The sequence below is a fragment of the Camelus bactrianus genome, chromosome 17 (genome assembly GCF_048773025.1).
Source record: "Camelus bactrianus isolate YW-2024 breed Bactrian camel chromosome 17, ASM4877302v1, whole genome shotgun sequence".
NCBI lineage: Eukaryota > Metazoa > Chordata > Mammalia > Artiodactyla > Camelidae > Camelus > Camelus bactrianus.
In genome coordinates, this window is record NC_133555.1 from 46,251,307 (window position 1) to 46,266,951 (window position 15,645).

General features: G+C 44.0%; 1 long non-coding RNA gene across 1 annotated transcript in view; it reads right to left on the reverse strand.

Moving 5' to 3' along the window:
• The window catches only part of LOC141573715 (uncharacterized), a 237,956-nt gene extending 223,175 nt beyond the window's left edge, over positions 1 to 14,781 (reverse strand). The window contains exon 1 of the long non-coding RNA XR_012499731.1: positions 14,520 to 14,781. This is a non-coding gene — a long non-coding RNA (uncharacterized LOC141573715). The remainder of the gene's footprint in view (positions 1 to 14,519) is intronic.
• Positions 14,782 to 15,645: the final 864 nt, after the last annotated feature.

The following is a 15,645-nucleotide window of genomic DNA, read 5'->3' on the forward strand; positions in this document are numbered from 1 at the left end:
TTTGTTTATCTTTACAAAGAACCAGCTCTTAGTTTCTTTGAACTTTTCAATTGTTTTTTTAGTCTCTATTTCATTTATTTCTGCTCTGATCTTTATGATTCCTTTCCTTCCACTAACTTTGGGTTTTGTGTGTTCTTTTTTTTTTTTTAGCTCCTTTAGGGGTAAGTTTAGATTCTTTCTTTGACATTTTTCTTGTTACCCGAGGTTAAGTTTGTATTACTGTAGACTTCCCACTTAGAAATGCTTTTGCTGCATCCTATAGGTTTGGTTTTGGATCAGTGTGTTTAATTTCTGCTCCAGTCTTGCTCTTAACTGCTGTTTGCCTTAACATGATATACACAGCTATTAAATCGAATGTGGATCTTGTGCCATCTTTTAGAAACTGTTCTAAATTGATGTTTTTCAACAGATGAATGAATAAACTGGGGTACATCTGTACAGTGTAATATTATTCAGCACTAAAAAGAAATGAGCTATCATACCATGAAAAGAGGAGGAAACACAGAGGCATGTCACTAAGTGAAAGAAGCCAATCTGAAAAGGCAATATACTCTATGATTCCAACTGTATGACATTCTGGAAAAGGCAAAACCCTGGAGATGGTATATATAGCTCAGTGGTTGCCAGGGGCTTGGAAGGGTGGGGGATGAACAGGCACAGAATATAGGATTTTTAGGACAGTGAAACTATTTGGTATAATACTATAATAGTGGACACACGCCATTATACATTTCTCAAAACCCATAGAACATTCCAACACAAAGAGCAAACCCTAAAGTAGACTCCAGTCCTAGGTGAGGAGGGTGTGTCAGTGCCGGTTCATCAGCTGTAACAGAGGTATTGCTCTTGCAGAGGGTGTTGACAGTGGGGGAGGTTGTGCCTCTGGTGGGGGCAGGGGGTGTATGGGAACTCTGTGCTTTCCACTCAATTTTGCTGTGAACCTAAAACTGCTCTTGGAAAAAAAAACATATATATATACCAAAAAATTGTTACACTTAGATGGATATTGTACAAAAGATACTCAATTTAGGGATAGAGCCATCGGTTTATTAATCCAAATAACAAAAGGAAAACCAGTGTTTTCTCACAAATTTTCTCCTTCCCTGCATTCCTATGAAAACCAAAAAGTCAAAATGTTATTACATCAGAAAAAAAATTGGTTGCATTATAAAGCAAGTAGAACTATTCCTTAGGCAGATTTTTAAATCTTCTGTTTTGGAGAAATTAATCCTTCCACAAATATCACAGAAACTGTAAGCTCAACTTCATGTTTATATAAAGAGGAGAAAAAGGAAGACGGACCAACACGCACACAGCGTCTTAGAATGCTTGCTTGCAAACACAGTCAAATTTGCTTCTTCATGCTGAATCAAGATCACAGGGCCATTCAGACACGAAATTAAATGAGGGAATGATACAATATGCTTGAGGGGTTTATTATCTGTGCCAGTTTGGAAAAGCATATCACGCTCCAAAAGAAGAAATAACAGTACCACTGAATGACAGTATGTTTATTGTTTATTGTAAGAAAAATGAATTATTTGAACACCATGAAACTATATTTGATAAGTATTCCTTATGTCAACAAACAAAAACAAAACTTTTTCTTTTTTTATGAACTGACCTTTCTCCAACTGTACTTAGTCCTTGCTTCTGCCATGGTGAATGGTTGTAAGCACCAGAAGCTGGACTCCAATTGAATAAGCAAAAGGAGAATATTCAAAGGATGTCACAGATCACAAGCAGCTGGAGACCCAGGCTTAAGATGAGCTCCCGGGAAGAGTTCCCAAATCCACACTGCAGAACTAGTCTGATTAGAAAACGGTTACCATTACCGCTGCCACCAGGCAGTAATTACGCAGCTTGAACCATTGCCACATCCATGCCAGGAATTCAACTTCACATCCTTCATTGCCAAAGAAAGAGAGCAAGTTCACCTACTGCATTATTTCACGGGGTGTCCAGAGAAACAGAACCCACAGGTGATGGAGAGAGCTGACCCTTGAACACCACAGGTTGGAACTGCATGGGTTCAGTTATATGAAGATTTTTCTCCCAGCAAATACTCACTATGGTACTACATGATGCGTGGTTGGTTGAATCTGTGGATGCAGAACCACAGATACAGGAGGGCTGATTGTAAAGTTATACATGAATTTTTGACTGCATGGTGGGGGTCAGTGCCCCTAACCTCCATATTTTTCAGGGTCAGCTGTATATATGAAAGAGAGATTTATTTTAAGAACTTGGCTCATGGGGTTATGGTGGCTTGGTGCAGCCAAAATCTGACTGGATAAGCTGGCAGGGAAGAGTTGCAGTTCAAGTCAGACTCCTGGTAGAATTCCCTCTTGCCTGAGGGAGGTTTATTTGAACAGCCTTCAGCTGATTAGATGAGGCTCACCCACACTGGGGAGGGAAATCTACTTTATTCAAAGTCCACTGATTTAAGTCTTAATCTCATCCAAAAACACCCTCACAGAAACTCCCAGATGATCTTTGACGAAATATCTGGGTGCCTTGGCCCAGCTAAGCTGACACAAAAAATTAACCATCACACCATCCCAGCCTTCTTCTGTTACCAGCTTCTGGATCAAAGTTTGGCAAAGACACGTTTGATTGATCTGCCCTAGATCCATGGGGGTCCAGGCAGGAAAGAGATGGCACATTCAGAAGGATATTGCAGAGTGTTTACTAAGAGGACTGCTCAAACGAGGTGGGAAGGGATGGTGACACACCTAAGGGCCAACAACATGGGAAACCATTACTGTGTCTAGAACTGAAAGGCTGGGGAAGGAGCCCTTCCTGGAGGGCAGTAGAGAGAGTGAATAGTTTTTGTTTCGTTTTGTTGTTGTTTGTCCCCTCTCCCCCCAGCGCTTTGGCGGAATTTACCGAGAGCAGCCTTCATGTACCAAAAGGATGCTAAGCTTTTCTCCATCCCTGGAAGTTGTCACAGCTAGTGGTGCTTTCAGTAGCACTAGTTGGAAGGCCAGACTGCAGTGACCACAACAGCTATGAGCAGCCCTAAAAATCACCAGTCATCCCACAAGATGTTGACTATCTGTCCGCTGTATCCACACACCTGGTTTCCATGCAGTTTCTCATGTGTGTTCTCTGCCAGGTCGGCGAGGTCATTAGTTAACTGTATGACACTCTGCTATGTCTACTCTCTCTTCCTGGGACAGTAGCAGCAGTCAGAACAGTTTCTGTACAGATGGAGCTGGGGGAATCAATGTCCCACTGCTCTCTGCTTCCACTGTCTAATCCCCTGCTCCTTCCTCCCACAGGCTAAACCCAACTGGAAGCCAGAGGCAAGGAAAGCTTGGTGATATAATCCAGGCAGATAAGCCTCCTGGCGGACAGAGCACATAGGGAGGGGTGGAAAGCAGATCTGGGGGGACAAACAGAAGAAGTCCATCGCCCAGAGCCTAGGTCACTGGTCTAGAGACCAGCTGTTAAGACCAGGAAGGTGATGCCTGCCTCCTATCTTCAGGAGGTAGATTTTTAAGTAAGGGAAATTTCCAAAATAGAAGAAAATTGTTCCAGTAAACTGTCCTCCTCTTTAAACTCCATCATTTGGGTACATCTCAAAGATCAGAGACGTCTTCTAGCAGCAGCCACGGCTGTGGCACACACACACCTCTGCCACCCTGGAACACAGGACTTTCTTTCTCTCCTCTTCCAGAACTTCCTCGTCCTAGGACTCCAAACCCTCTGTGTCTTTGTCTGGGCCTTCATCTTTTCCCCTGGAGGAGACCGGACATTTTTAACGTGATTGAAAGAAAGAAACAAGAAACAAACTTGCTTGCACAAAAGCAAAACTTTCCATTTCAGCAAGGACCCTTTGAACATGTAATTTAGTACCCAAGTCTCCAATTTAATCTAGAAATACTCAGAGTTAAAGGACATCACCCAGAATGGAGGAGAGACCCCAAAGGGTCGTCCAGCAGCCTCCTGCTACGCTCGAGGAGGCTTGGGTGACGAGCCACTGACCTGCGGTTAGGGCCAGTGGACACTGTCATCCGTCCTTCCTCCAGGTGTTTTCTAGAAATCACACACAGCTATTCAAATACAATCTCAATGTCCAGAGCTCGCATCCCAGATGCGTACTTGTAAAAACAGACCAAGTTCAAGGTTGCGGCGCGGTGTAGGGTCAAGGCTGCCCTGCCAAGTTGCACTGCTGGGCCTGCCCTGAGCTTTGTGTTGTTTTTTTAGGTGCCAACATTTTTAAAGTGGGAAATCCAAAGTCAAAATCCAGATCGCCAGCTTCTCCTAAAACTTCGGATGCTCTTGGAAAAGTGGGCCCATATTCCAACATGGCAGCCCTCAGAAGGAGTTGGGAGACACCTGCCTCCTTTGCTGGGACGTGCACTCTTCCCCCTGGTTAACACCCTTCTAGTGTTGGCCACTTCTTTTGGCCCCTGGAAACTGAGGCTGACCATGAGTTACTGACACTCATCATAATCTTATAATCAAGCTAGAGAGAAAAATATTTCTCTATCAAAATGCAGGGAAGGGGGAGGTTATAGTTCAGTGGTAGAATGTATGCCTAGCATGCATGAGGTCTTGGGTTCAATCTGTGATTTATTATGCTTCCCAGAGATTGCATTTTTTTTTTAACAAGCTGAAGGTTTGTGGCCACCCTGCGCCAAACGTCTATCACACTATTTTTCCAACAGCTTTTTTGGCTCACCACCTGTCTCTGTGTCACATTTGGTAATTCTTGCAGTATTTCAAACTTTTCATTATTATTATGACTGGATTTGTTACGATGATCTGTGATTAGTGATCTCTGATGTTACTACTGCAAAAAGATTACGACTCACTGAAGGCTCAAATCTTGGTTAGCATTTTTTTTAGCAAAAAGAATTTTTAAATCAAGGTATGTACTTTATTTTTAAAGACATAATGCTGTTGCACACTTAACAGACTACAGTACTGTGTAAACATAACTTTTATACACACTGGGAAACCAAAAACTTCCCGTGACTCACATTATGTGATATTGTGATGTCTGGAACCAAGCCCACAATATTTCCGAGGTGTGCCTGTAATTTTTTAAATCCAAACTGTTCTGCACCTCCTATTAGTATAGAGATGACTGATTTCCTGTTTATTCAATCACTCAGCAGCCATTCAATAAATAGTCTTTCAATCTTTGAGCCCGTGAGTCCAGGCAAGGCACACTGGTAAGGACCAGAGACCTGGCGATGAGGAAGACTGGCATGGTCTCAGCCCGCATGGAGCAACCTCCTGCTGTCCAGCTCTTCCAGAAACTACCTGGAGTATATCCCTACGGGAAGCCTCAATTTTCAGCCAGCAACGTCATGGCTTCCTCCCAAGCCTGTCTGTTGAGCTGCAAGTGTCCTTCCCAAGATAATGAGACTTGCTTTCCAAAAGAAGAAATCAAAGAAGGAAGGGTGGGCAAAAATGATTTTCATGGATTAGGCCCCAAATAGTTTCACTGCTGTGTCAATCAGGAGAGGCTGTCGTGCCAGTGTGACCCCCAGTTTCAGCATCCTCTTTCTTGCTCCTGCTGCATGGCTATCTCAGACCTGCCACGGTGCTCTGCCCAGCCAGCTTCGCCCTGAGACTCAGGCTTTGACCCGGTTGGTTTGTGGCTGGAGGGAAGTGCCCTGGGAGCCCTGAGATCTTCTGCTTGGAGTCTCACATTACACTCACTCAGGTTTCTTGGGACAAAGCAAGACTCACGGCCACCCTTGTGCACATCAGGGCAGGGAGATGCAATCCTCTGTACGGCAGGAAAGACACCACAGGGAGGGACAATTGATATTTTCAACAATAACACAATCTACAACAAACAGCAATACCATCAAAGTCATCTGGTCTCTAGAGACCAAAATAAAGAGTTTGGCATAAAAATCATCTCCACAAGAAATTGATAGTCTGAAAAGGGAACCCTCTTGCACTGCTTGCTGGTGGGAATGCAGTTTGGTGCAGCCACTGTGGAGGACAGTACGGAGATTCCTTAAAAACAAAAAATAGATTTACCCTATGACGCAGCAGTCCCATTCTTGGGCATATATCTGGAGGAAACTCTAGTTTGAAAAGATACATGCACCCCAGTGTTCATAGCAGCACTATTTACAGTAGCCAAGATCCATCGAAAGATGACTAAGTAAAGAAGTTGTGGTGTATTTATACAATGCAATACTACTCAGCCATGAAAATAAGAATAAAATAATGCCATTTGCAGCAACATGGATGGACCTAGAGGTGATCATACTAAGCAAAGTGAGTCAGACAGAGAAAGACAAATATCTTATATCACTTATAGGTGGAATCTAAAAAAAAATGACACAAATGAACTTAATTATAAAACAGGAACAGACTCACTGACATAGAAAACAAATGTATGGTTAACAGGCAGGAAGGAGGGTAAGAAGGGATAAATCAGGAGTTCAGAATTTGCACATACACACTACTATATATAAAACAGATAAACAACAAAGTCCTCCTGTGTAGCACAGGGAACTATATTCAATATCTTGTAATAACCCATAACGAAATAGAACATGAAAAGGAATATATGTGTATAAAACTGAATCACTATGCTGTGCACCAGAAATTAACACAACCTTGTAAACTGACTATGCTTCAATAAAAAGAAAGAAATTAACAGGCTCCAATTAATTCATTATTAATTAATTAGTATATGAAATATGAAATTAAAGAGTACACCAAAGAAGCAAGCGGACAGCCAGGGCAGCTGTGTGTCCTGCTCCTCGCAGCCACAGCCCCGGCCAGATTTCCCCACGAAGCAGACGGATGCTCACAGCAGGTATCACCCCCCGCGTCCAGGATGCAGTTTCCCTGCCTGCTCATCACGGCTAAGTGACTGAAACAGGAAGCCTAGAAAATTGTTTTAGGTAGGGGATTAAATAACTTCCTGACTTAACTGATTGAAGAATAGTAACTTCTAAAATTAGCTCTGCATTTCATTCCACAGTGTCTGACATGAAATCCTGGGAAACGCCAATGACGAGCAGACACCCTCTAAGCTCCTGGGATGGTCTTCCTCTCCATGTGTCTTCCAGGGGTTCCATGTGGTGGTTGGGCTCATTTCCATTTGCACAGCTGGTCTTTGTCCCACAGCTTCCAAGAGCACCCACGAGTTCCCCATCTCAGCCATCAGAAAGCTCTTAGCTCTTTCTTCAGCCCCTTAGAAGGAGATGGAGATGGGGAACTGGAAACTATAATTACTCCCCACACCATACTACGACCTTTTCTCTCCAAAAATTCACCAGTAGAAATCGTAAAATACAGATGGGAGAAGGCAGCTGTGTGATGTGTAAAGACCGGGGGTGGGAACCAGAGTGGCTGTAATACATCAGTGCCCTTGCAGGCACGAAAGGGATCCTCTGGTCCCCAGAGAGGAAGGCACTTAACAGGGGCGAGGAGGGTGAAGGAATCCTGAGGTTTTTAAAGCAATTATCTGTATCTACAGACTTTCTGTGAGTCACAATTTATTTTCATTAGTCTCATTTCAGCCCCAAAGAGACAGAAATGGAAGTTCCCCAAATTATTCTGCTGCAGACCATGCTAATTCCACGGGAAAACACGATTAAAAACAGAAATCCTGTTATTCCAGATCTGAGCCCCTTTTGTCAAGAGTTGAATGTGGGAGGGAAAATGTGATTTCCCAGATTTGAGCTGCTTGCCCTACATTACCACTTCCTTTACCACTGATTTCTAAACTCAGCCAGAATTTACCAACCCTCCTGGGCTGTAGACTGACTAAAGGTGGAATGTACTTACCTGCCAGGCAATGAAGTGCCTCCCACCCAGGCCTGAGCAGGTGTACACAGAGGATAACCTGCTCAAACAAACGAGCTCCCATGGAATCTTCAGTAAATCCCTCCCATGAGACAGGAGAAGACTTGCAGTTTTATCAGCTTAAGCGTGTTTACAAGGAAACCTGGAAGAGCCCTGAGAGAAAAGCCTATGGGTAACGTGTAGCATTTCCTTAAAGCCACGCCACACAGGCGGCCTCGTGCAATGCAAAAATGAACACCTTGGAGGATGCGAGGGCTGAGTGGTGGGCTCCCCCTCCAGCCCACACACCACTGAGAGGTGAGTGCTGTGAACTAGACGTGAATTCGTCAGACGCCAGTCCCACTCGACGCAGAGCTCCCAGTCTACGGAGCAAGGGGATGAACACCTGGAAATGTGATCAGAACTGTCTAAGGAGGGGTACAGGGAACTGTGAAACACAGAACAGAGACACGCAGTCTGGGGGCGTCAGAAAAGGCTTCTTTGAGGAAGTGGCTTGGAAGCTGAGACCTCAGAGACGTGGAGACTATTCATTAGAACACACCGCAGCTCCAACTGCTGCCCAGGGAGACTCTCACTGCTGTCAGCTCCCTGCCTCCCCATCCAAGAAGCTCCCTCCAGGCCCGACACGTCGCACTGGGCCCCCCAGCAGCAACCATCCACCTTGTCCCACCAGGCAGAGAGTAAGCCAAATCAATGGAGAAATAAGTCGAGTGCTGTTTTCAGCCCAAAAAACTTTAAATAGAAAAATCCAGTTTACTGGGTGAGTCGTCATAGAAGTGAGTTAATTTGGATTCTGTAAAATATATAGTCATAAACACCTGCCCAAATCATGGAAACTACACCTTCCCTCAGGCAAGAATAGTGCCCCACTTTCTTTGATACAGACTTTTCTTCCCTTCTTTCCTTCTTTCTTTCTTAGTGGGGGCACTAGGGAATGAGCCCAGGACCTCCTGCATGCTAAGTACCCACTCTACCCTGCCCCCTCCAATACAGACTTTAAAAGATAATGAGGTACGAGAGCAGAATGGAGGTTCCTTAAAAAACTGAAAACGGAGCTACGGTATGAACCAGCAATCACACTCCTGGGCATATGCTTGGAAAAGATGAAAACCCTAAGTCAAAAAGATACACGCACCCCAAAGTTCACAGCAGCACTATATACAGTAGCCAAGACATGGAAACATCCTAAACGTCCATCAGCAGATGACTGGATAAAGAAGTTGTGGTATATTTATACCATGGAATACTACTCAGCCATAAAAAAGAATAAAATGACCACTTGCAGCAACACAGATGGACCTAGGGATGATCATACTAAGTGAACTAATCAGACAGAGAAAGACAAATATAATATAATACCATTTATATGTGGAATCTAAAAAATGATACAAATTAACTTATTTACAAAATAGAAACAGACTCAGACATAGAAAATAAACTTTATGGCTACCAAAGGGTTTGAAAGGGGCAGGGAAGGAGGGATAAACTGGGAGTTTGCGATTAGCAGACACAAACCACTATATATAAAATAGATAAACAACAAGGTCCTACTGTATAGCACAGGGAACTATATTCAATATCTTGTAGGAAACCGTAATGGAAAAGAATCTAAAAAAGAATATATATGTGTGTGGGGTATGTGTGTATTTTTATGAATCACTTTGCTGTACACCTGAAACTAACACAATATTATAAACCAACAATACTTCAATTTTTAAAAAGGGGGGAGGAGGTGAGACATTTCCCTCTAAAAGTTAACAACAAAAAAATATATACAATGAAGTACAAAACTGAAGCTTTACAAATGGAACAAGAAGGAACTTCTTGTCAATTGTTTGATAAATGCATTTGAAAACTTTCCTTCAAGATTAGTGCAGAAAGAAAAGTCACACTGGGTGTCGTCAATGGTCAATATCACTCTTAGACAATATCACTTTTCTAAAATGTCATGCTGTAGTCAGAACCAGAGTATTGGATCCTGTATTTCTCATAAATGAGCAACTACCCAGTTTCACCAGCAATAATCCAGTTGGCAAACAGATGCATGCAGTTTAATCCAACTGACATGGCTGGGTGTGGAAAACTCAGCAAACTGATCTCAAGCAGGACAACAGCACGAGAATTAATAATTTGGCTTAAGCTATAACAGAGGGTATGGGGGGAGGGTTTGTCCCGGGAAGGCCTCAGAGGGTCCTGCTCAGTTACAATCCCCCCGCCTTTTCTTTGATTGTCCTCAATCTTAAGAACAGGTGTCGAACAAGAAAGGGAATAATGTTTTGGACAAAGAGATTAATCACAAACTTGGCAGAGGAACCTGGTTTTAGAGACACTTGGTTTCAACCTCCAATCCTGTTTCATCTTTCCCCAAATCTTTCAGGGAATGGGGCAATGGCCGCTCTGGCTACTTCCTGCTGAAATGGGGTATACTTTAGTTCTACTTCAGTTCAGGGGATGGACACCAAATTGAAAATATTCCTGAGTTTCAACTCCTAGATCTGAGTCTTGTATGATCAAGATCCCAGTCCTCTAGTCCACCCTTTTGGTGCCAACAGACCCAAGCAGAAGTAGTTGGAGGAGTGACAACCAGAACATCTTAGGCAAAATAGACCTCATTCTCATTCCCTGAGGAATTCAGGAGAATAAGCCTAAACACCAGCCTGGACCTGGCACTTCGGGGGAGTATTATAGCCAGGTAGCCAGTTGTCTACCTTTATTTAAGTAGGTCTGAACTTCTGATGTGGTATTTACATAAACAAACAAACAAACAAACATATAAATAAATATAATAGGAGCTATTGGCTATTTCACATCTCCTTTTTTCCCCGCTAACATCCAATCTAAAGCAATTTTATTGTCTAAAAATTTAGTATTTACAAGAGGGACCTTGAAGTCATAAGGTTGCAGCTGCCAGCAGACACTGCTTTGAGAATGGTTGGTGGTCTCCTGAGTAGGACACAGCTCAGAAAATCTGAGTTCCCAACAATACAGAAACGTGTCTGAAATCATGCCCCGCCCTGCTGGGCCACCTAGTTTTACCTTGAATGTCTGAACCACAGCTACTCCATTTTGACTTTCATATGCCTTCCCTTCCTCAAGACCAAAGCAGATGCATGTCCAAAGGAACATAAAATAGGTTACTTTGGTCATAAAGTTATGTATAAGCCAGAATGACTTCCCTTTACCTCAATATGTGCAGATTTCTCCATCATTTCCCCTTTTGACTGCACTGCAAATCTTTCAGTAGAAAGCATTGATGATCAGAATATCCGTCCCTCCATGCTGGGTGATGGCTCCTGCCCCAGGGTCAGATCATGTCCCTCGGTGCTGGGCCTCCTTTATATTTGCCTAGTTATCCGGGTGGGGGAAAAACTAACCAGATATCGTGAACAGGCTCAGAGGTATGTCAATGGGGAAACAATTCATAAGCCATACATCTTATCACTTATACCCAATTGTGACACAAGCACTGTACAAGTGTTTTTAGCAACAGACTTGTTATAGAGCCAGCACTGTTATCCGTCATGATGGTTTTACTCTGTGACAACTTCATTAGAGAATTCTCTTTATATCCCAAACGGTGTGGGCAACAGTGTCGTTTGAAGCGAAAGAATAACTTTCAATATTGATAGGGAGACATCTGGTAAACAGTTCAATTTAAAAAACACAGATTAAGGCTCAGTAATATTTCAGACAAAACCAAAAAATTACAACCATATTCACCAGTTTACTCAATTCTATGTAATTAATCCTTTTTACTAATAGTTTTACAAAATCAGGCTTTTCATTACACTTTTTAAATATCTTACCCAGGTCAGCAGTATGACTTACAAGAAATCTGTACTTCTCAAAAAGTCTTTTCATAAATCTTATTGAAGATGGAGCAGTTTTGCAAAGCATCAGTTTAACTATCCATAAATAACAGAAGACTTAAAAATGCAAGATTAAAGATCTGGTTACAATATTTTTGACAAAGAAGCTTAATCAAGTCGCTGTGGCATACAACATGTAAGCTAACTAGACTGGAACTAGAATTATGACCAGAACAACTAGAATTATGACTGACAGCAGTATACCAGGACGGATCTAAATTTCAGAAACCTTATAGTTTCCAGAATATCTCTACTAATAACATTTATCTGTAACAAATAATCTGAGGAAGCATATCACTCTTTTGACAATGCTGTGTAATTTAACATGCCAACCAATCGGAGTTTAATATTTTTCTCTGAGATGTCTCAGGGGTCCTCGGAAGCACCCCAAAGTTAGCTGAAGCCAAAAGAACTTTAGAATTTTATAGGAAGTTTGTGAACAACATCAGAAAGTTTCACACAGTCTGTTATCAGAAGCATCTGTTATCACAAGGAAGTGAACTTGTTCTCATAACAGAGCGGAACCAAGTCTAGTCCTGCACCAGCCTACTTACAATAACAAAATCCACCTACCTACTTAAGTGTCATCTGATCCCAGCCCCACTACGCACAAAGCCCCTTTTCTCAGGGCTGCCCTTCTACAATCTTTCCGCAATTTTCTGTATTCGTATTCGTTTGTCCCTCATTTTTTTCATTTAGAAATAACCAGCTTTAGGACAAAAATACATATATTTTTAAACTCAAAACGTATAACCTTCTTTCTTACTGTATACTTAAAGGTTTCCTTTATTATTTTTAGTAGCTTTAATGACATACTTAAATTAGAATCCTCAGTTCTTAAAGACTTTAATTTCTAGTGAAAACCAAGAAGTAAGCAATGATGAACTGTCTTTTACATTAGCATTCTGCAGACTGGTAAACATAAATACCAATAATTTCTAAAAATGTGCTTTTTGTAGAAAATATCTCAGTGTGATACCAAACATACTTAATAATAGTCCTAAACACCTTTAGTTGCTCTGTAAAGGGAAGCCAATGTTCAGTAAATAATGTTCCAATATCTCATTTTGTTCAGAAATGACCTAGCTAGTCAACAAACTTCCATCATTTAATTTAAGCTAACACAACTCTAAAATTTCAGGTTACTAAGTATGGAGAGATCAATTTTAAGCAGACATTCCTGAAACAAGTATTTTCAAAGCATTCAATCAAAAGCTCTTATGTTATTTGCATTTAATTTACTTATAAGAATTTTATCATACCAAACTCACTGAATTTTTTTTCTTTCTAACAAACTCTACAACAGAAACAACAAGAACCTATTGACCTTCAGTAAACCTAAGCACAGTAAAAGATATGTCTGGGTTGATTATGCCAACAAACTTAAACTACCTTTCATATCAGATACTAATTTAATGTTGAATATTTCCTAGCGCACATCAGCCTGAAATGTGTAGTCTAGCTTCTTTTATACTTAGAAGTATGTAATTTGTAAAGTGCTTACTTTTAGAGTCAATTAAATAGAGCTCTTTTACATTTTGTTTTTACATAAAGAAAGACTGAACCAGAGATCTCACAGTTTTTCTGCCTGAGTTTAAAAAACAAAAAACTTTTTCCTCGAGAGCCCAGGCAGGTCACTTACATCCCAAAGACTCAGGGAGAGAAGTGTAAATCCCTCCTTTAAGGGTTTATACAAAACCCAAGCATCTTGGCTATTTTCAGGGATTTTTTCCCCCAGTTCCTAAATGTGCACTTCAGTTTAAAGAAATAACAGTAACAGACAATTATATATATATATAATTTGCTCACATTCACATGCCTCACTTTCAGCAAAAGTAGGAAGAGAGAACAGGATTTGGACTCAGGTACCAAGACACACACACACACACACCCCCCTAAGATAAAAGCCAAATTGCAAAAGGCCCACTTTGATACAATAGCAGAGCCATTAGGGCCACTGTTCTCCAGATTTCAGGGAGCCCTGAGCTCACATCTTGTTACAGTAAAAAATACCATTTTCTTTCATTTAAGGCAGCATAGCTGAAGATCTCCCGGTTTTGCAAAATACACTCTGGGAGGACTGTATATAAGATGGAACAGAGCTCTGATCATCCACACAATTATTCACAGCTGATGTTACCAAATACCAAGCAAACAACTGAAAGCCGTCTCTCAGGGTCACAGTTCCCTAGCCCCCACAGCGAGATTCCCAACCAAAGCCCCGCCAGCCCAAAAGGGGAGAACCCCAACCAGCGCCCATCAGAGAGGAGGCTGGACGAGGGAAAGTCCCGACCAAGGCTCTGCCCCGGGCGAGGCCAACCAACAAGGAAGGACACCCTGGTGTCCTCACACGTGACCCTGTTACTCAGAGACATCTCAACCGGTCAGTGCCAGTTCTGACACACGTACAAACAACAAACACGGTCCCACAAACAAAGCTTTAACTAGGTGTAGCCCCCAAATTCCACTCCCACGCCCAGACGGAGGCCTCCAAACGCAGAGCCCAGCTCCGGAAGGAGGCCGGACCCAGCGTGGCGCCGGCCCCGCCGGGGAAGCCGCCGGGAAGGAGCGGGCGGGATTTTCCCTCCTGCGCAAGCCGCGTGGCTCACCCCAAAACCAGGCCCACAGAAGCACAAGCCGCAAAGCAGCTCCGGTCGCACAGACGGCAAACCTGAAGAGACGTCGTCTAAAAATTCCGCCGGTACTCCTAGACCGGGGCCCCCAAACAGCTGGGCCTGGAGAGCTCCAAACAGGACGCGGAGCGGCCGGCCCTGAGCCCAGAGCGGCCCCCTCCCCGTGCGGGCAGGCCCCGACAGCGGAGAGAATTCCCAGCCCGCGGGGGCTGGGGTCACTCACCCTCAGGCGACCTGGCGTGTGGACGCAGCTCTGGAAGGTTCTGGCTCCAAACAGCCTCGCGCCGGGACGGCCTGCGCCTTTCGGGGAGGGCCCTCCGAGACGCCCTGAGCGAAGTGAGCCCCGGCCGCTGCTGCCACCCGGGGGAGGGGCCCGGGCCGAGGTCGACCCGCCCCGGGCACAGACTCTGGGACCCGCTTGACCAAAACTGTTAGCGGAGGCAAGTCCGTGCCCGACGCACTGTGAGGCCAAACACACCGAAACCTCGAAGTTTGGGGCAGAGTGAGGTTTACCACAGGGTGGAGCGAAGAGCTGGGGTAGGGGGGTTGGGGGAGGGTTGGGGGCGGGGGGTGGGTGGAGCTCCCGCCAAAAAAAAACTCGAGTTCCCTGAAGGGTATCAGCAAAGCCTAATTAAATGCAGGTGAGGGAGGGGGTCACAGGGGGCGTGGTCAGCTCTGCACAGTTGTCTGATTGGTTGGTGATGACGTAACAGGCCGATGAACACTATAATCCCTGGGCGCCAGAAAGCCTGGGGCCATGTGCTCACGGACATCCGGTAGTTCATTTCTTCCCTTTGGAGGTGGTTTTTTTTAGCATCGGAAAAACTCAGGACATATGCATGAGATACTTTTATCTGGGTCCTTCAGAGAGGAGCTACAGCAGATGATGGGGTGGGGAGGGGTCTGACCCTGGAAGGCCCCACAGGGTCCTGCTCAGTTGTAGGACTTAAGCATATTTTCAGGGAGAGGGAAGGGCCTGGTGAAAAAAGCCAGGCTGACCATACAAGGGAGAAGGGGCTCTGGGGTGCTCCAGTGAGACCAGCGTCTGGGACGGAGGGAGGGACCACACGCCTGTTAGTTTCTGAGGGATCGCGGGAGGAAGCCGACTTCAAGGACCGTCTCAGGAAAACCTCGCATTGGAAGGGGCGCATGGGAAGCAGGAGTGCTCCCCCGAGACTTGTTCAGACCCAGCAGGCGGGCGGCGCTTCCCCAAGATCCCCCGAATCAGAATCTCTGGGTGACAGGGTCCAGAACCTGCGTCTTAAACCAGCACCTCAGGGCCACTGTGTGAGCAGGGCCGTGGAATGACAGTGGGAAGAGTGGCTTCTGAAACCAAAGTGCCTGCGTCC